This window comes from Nannospalax galili, unplaced genomic scaffold, assembly GCF_000622305.1.
Source record: "Nannospalax galili isolate Female #2095 unplaced genomic scaffold, S.galili_v1.0 scaffold45, whole genome shotgun sequence".
Taxonomy (NCBI): Eukaryota; Metazoa; Chordata; class Mammalia; order Rodentia; family Spalacidae; genus Nannospalax; species Nannospalax galili.
Window position 1 is genome coordinate 2,419,824 of NW_008355775.1, and position 5,135 is coordinate 2,424,958.

Below are 5,135 nucleotides of genomic sequence, written 5' to 3' on the forward strand. Positions count from 1 at the left end.
GGCTAGCAGTGATGGCTAGGAGGATCGGTATGAACGATGTGGGGGGAGTGATCCCTGACCTGACCTTCCTTTTTCAGGCCAAGAAGAGGACCCACATCCACACGTCAGGGTCCCACATGTTTTCAGGGGAGACCCATGGAGCTAAATTAGTGGCTTCATCCCAAAAGTGTTCGATATCTTTTGGCTTCACTTTCAACCCTCTGGTTTTAAGGAGCACCTTGAGTGCTGCCGTTTGTGGTTCCCTGCATTGTGGTGGCAAATTGCCCATTGTGGGAGGGTCTCGCGAAGGGGAATTTGCCACAAAGTAGAAGATGAGGGTGACTACCAAGAGGGAACAAAGGAAGCAAAGAAGCTCTATGAGCCACTCAGATGTAAACCACCCTGACATGTAAAGGTGTATTGGGTCCAAATGTCTTGTGCTCAGTGAGGGACTTCTGGAGGCCATGACACCTCCAGCCGTATGCTCACACAGTGTCTCCAGGACAGGCAACAGGGTGACCTGAAGCCTGGGCTCTGAATTCGGGGTGGATCAGCCCTTATGTGAACTCACCGGGATGAGCCAAGAGGGGGGAGGTACAGACATGGGCTTTGGGACCACGTGGCGGAGTGTGCGTCCCTGATCTAATAAACTAGTCCAACAATAAAGACAACAGACAGCATGGAGGGGACAGAGGAGGGGGCTACTCGCTTACCCTTGAGCAGCCGAAGAAACAGACAAATCCAGGGGCCTACTTATCGAATGAACCGAGGTTCTGGGTGTCACCAACACCGTGGGCAGGAGTCCCTGTTCGGGCTCCAGGCATTGCAGGTTCTCCTCAGGCCAGCTGTGAAGACCCTAACCTGGATCGGGTCCCCTGCCGATTCAGGGGGCAAGAGGCATGGAGTCATTACACACAGACCCTGGGACTCGGGTAGAAGCAAGCACTAGGCGAGGTGCCTCAGGCTCGTTTAATACAGGAGGGGACAGGCCTTATATTTCCCTTTTCTTTGCCCCTAAGTCCCTTTAGTCAGCATATCATTTTCTGATTGGTCCACGCCACCCAGTCTGTCAGCAGTCACTGGGCTCACAAGCACGGTACGGAGGCGTGGGCTCCTTTTGGCAGGCTATTTGCGGGCCAAGAAGTGAAGGGAATTCTCACTGAATCCCAGGGCTCTGGGTCCACACCATATTTGGAGGCCTCCTGCTACAACCACCTATCACCTAGCACCTAGCACCTATTGTGCTTTTGTGCACAAGTACATACTTTTCAAACCTTTTCCCTCCAAACCTAAAGATGGAGGGAAAGTTGTCTCTAATGGATGCTTTACAATTATAGTGAACATTTCAGGTGATTTTACAGCCTCCATCACAATCCATTCCTTTATACATCCTGCAAGAAGGGGTATGGTAAGATGACTTAAAACAATCAGAGTTGGTATATTCACTTAAGCAGATTCTGGGTTGAGGTTGGATGTGAGTCATAATCTAGTCATTCAAACGGAAGGGAACCAATTTTCCCATTTGGGGAAGAAATGAAGCTGAAGCCAAAGATGTAGGCAGCAGGCAAATGGATGGATCTATATCCTTAATGTCACGAGGTTACTAAATCAATAGACCAAGCCCAAATCACTTTGTGGCAAATATCTTCTATTTGTTCTCCATATCCATCCTGCACGTGTTTCACTCTGCTCAGTGCCCAGAATGGCTGATCGGGGTGGACTGTGTCAAGGGTCTCTCTTGACCTCTGCCTTATGGTGGGCTTAAAACAACTAGGCAGGAGATGGAAGGATGGGGAAGAACATGGTTAGCACATTGGTCCTGACTAATGTTCTGTATTGAAATATTCTCATCAATGAAATGATAAATCTTTCACTATTTTAACTAGTCTGCTTATAGTTAGAAGAGTGAGTTCTGCTGATGTACACATTGTCCTGTATGAACTTAGAAATCAAGATAGTACCATTATCACTACTTTGTTCTAATGGCCCAAGGAGATAGAGTATCCTACACAAGGACACAACCTTGAAGGAAGTCTGACGTACTTTTCAATTAGAAACTGATATATAGTTAATATATACTCTATCATAAACTTCATTTTTAGATGCTTTTGAAACATCTTTAAAATCTTTTCCTAAGTAAATGTCAGAAACTTAAATCAGGCTCATATCACCTTATATAAAAGCTGATTTAGTTAGTGTCTTCATGCCACATACAGTTTCTTTTGCCATTTAATTACACTTAATCTGAGAAGATTCTGAAATGAGCTAGAATGTTCCATAGAAAATCAAAATTGTATTCTGTTAAGAAGATATATTGGGATGTATCATGAGAGATTAAAACAAAACCATTCTTACTTGGAAATAATTTCAAATTCACAGAAAAGTTGCATAACACATGCAATACACCTATATTCTGTACTCTAGTCTCTTACTGTTTATATGTTGTCCTAGTTTATCACTGCATCATGCAACATCTTTCTCTCAGTAACAGAAAAAGAAGTGTTCAAAATACTCGAGACTATGTTGTTGTACACTATGCGCATTTGCTTCTAAACATGTCAGTGTTTATCTCTAAGAATTAAAACAGTTTGGGGGCTGGAGAATGGCTCAGTGTTTAAGAGCACTGGCTACACTCTCAGAGAACCCGGGTTTGGTTCCCAGCACCCATATAGGGGCTAAAAACCATCTGTAGCTCCAGTTCCAGGGGATCCAATGCCCTATTCTGAACTTCACAGGCATTGCATGACGCAGGTGCACTTATGTACATGCAGGCAAAACACTAATACACATAAAATAAAAACAATAAACTATTAAAAGACATTCTTTTATATAACCACATATCATCCCCTAACATTAGGGAACTTAAAATTGAATGTTTATTTATTCTTTAACTAATACCTTATTTTCCTATGACTCGACATTCTTTATAGCATTGCCCTCTTTGTAAAGAATCCAGATGAAGTGCTCACTTTGGCAGCACATATACTAAAATTGGAATGATAGAGAGAAGATTAGTGTGGCCCCTGTGCAAGAATGACACAGAAATTCATGAAGTGTTTCATATTTTTCAAGTAATGCATCTCACCTTCAAGGATAGACACTACCTTAAGGTGAGAGAATGGAAAAAAAACTATTCCAATAAATGACTCTAAGAAGCAAGCAGGTGTTGCAACTCTAATAGCTGACAAAATAGACTTTAAATTAAAAATAATCAGAAGAGATAAAGAGGGTTATTTTATTTTAATCAAAAGAACAATTGACCAAGAAGATATTACAATCATGAACATATATACACCAAATTCTAGAGCACCCAATTTCATAAAAACAGTACTCCAGGACTATAAAACAGAGATTAACCCCAACTCAGTAATAGTAGGTGACTTTAATACCCCACCATCTTCAATAGACAGGTTAACTGGACAAAGAATAAACAGAGAGCCATCGGAATTAAATGACATCTTAACAAATACAAAAGAAATAATTCCATGCCTTCTATAAGACCACAGTGCAATAAAACTTATAATCAATGGCAAAGAAGCTATAGTAAATACACACACTCATGGAAATTAAACAACACACTCCTGAATGATGAATGGGTCAAAGAAGAAATAAAAGTATTCTTGGAACTAAATGAAAATGAGGATACAACACAACAAAACCTCAGGGGCACCTTAAAAGCAGTCCTAAGAGGGAAGCTTATAGTTCTCAGTGCATACATTTAAAAAAATCAGAAAGAGCACCTGCAAATGACTTAACAGTACAACTCAAGACTCTGGAAAGGCAAGAACAACCTAGTAGACTAGAAGAGATAACAAAAATCAGAGCAGAAATTAATGAAATAGAAACAAAGCAATCAAAAAATTAATGAATCTAAGAGCTGGTTCTTTGAAAGGCTAAACAAGATAGACAGACCCTTAGTCCAGGTAACCAAAAGAAAGAAGGAGCAAGTTCAAATTGACAAAATCAGAGACAAAAGGGGAAACATCACAACAGACACCAAAAGAAATCCAGAACATTGTAAGGGAATACTTTAAAAATCTGTACTCCATTAGATTAAAAAATCTAAAAGAAATGCATGAATTTCTAAAATTGTGAACACCATCAAAGTTAAACCAAGAAGAGATCAACAGCTTAAAGAGACCCATAACAATTAGGGAAAATGAACCAATAATACAAAACCTTCCAACTGAAAAAGCCCAGGGCCCAGATGGATTGACAGCAGAATTCTATCAGACATTCAAAGAGGTCCTACAACCAATACTGCTTAAATTGTCTAAAAAGATAGAAACAGAGGGAGAGCTCCCAAATGCCTTCTATGAGGCCAATATCACTCTAATACCAAAACCAGGTAAAGATACAACAAAAAAGAAAACTATAGACCCATATCCTTAATGAACATAGATACTCAACAAAATACTTGCAAATCACATACAGACAAACATCAAAAAGATCATCCACCATGATTAAGTCAGCTTTATTCCAGAGATGCAGGGATAGTTTAATATACATAAGTCAATAAATGTAATAAAAGGCATGAAATGAACTTAATAAGAAAATAAAGTTAAAGACAAAAACCACCTGGTATCTCAATAGATGCAGAAAAGTTTTTTGTTTTTTGTTTTTTGTTTTTTTTTTTTTTTACAAAATCCAACATGCTTTCATGTTAAAAGTCCTAGAAGGAATTGTTCTGGAGGGAATATACCTCAACATAATTAAAGCTATATACAAAATCCCCATAGTCAACATCATTCTAAATGGAGAAAAACTGGAAGTGTTCCCATCAAAATCAGGAACCATGCAGGTTGTCCGCTAGCTCCTTTCCTTTTCAATATAGTGCTTGAAACTCTTGCAAGAGCAATAAGACAAGAGAAAGAAATTAAAGGAGTACCAATTGGAAAAGAAGAGCTCAAATTTTCTCTATTTGCAAATGATATATTATACATAAGAGATTCCAAAAATTCCACTAGAATACTATTATAAATGATTAATACTTTCAGTAACATTACAGGTTACAAAATCAACTTGCAAAAATCCATAGCCTTTCTCTATACCAATAACAAGCAATTAGGAAAAGCACTCAAGAAAACTCTTCCATTCTCAATAGCTTCAAAAAAATAAAATATTCAGGAACAATCATAACCAAAGACATTAAAGAT

General features: G+C 39.1%; 1 non-coding gene across 1 annotated transcript; it reads left to right on the plus strand.

Annotated features, from left to right (window-relative positions):
- Nucleotides 1-2,940: 2,940 nt before the first annotated feature.
- LOC115067714 lies at nt 2,941-3,047 on the plus strand. The gene has a single exon (XR_003847084.1). It is a non-coding gene; the product is annotated as a U6 spliceosomal RNA (small nuclear RNA).
- The last annotated feature ends 2,088 nt before the right edge of the window (nt 3,048-5,135 follow it).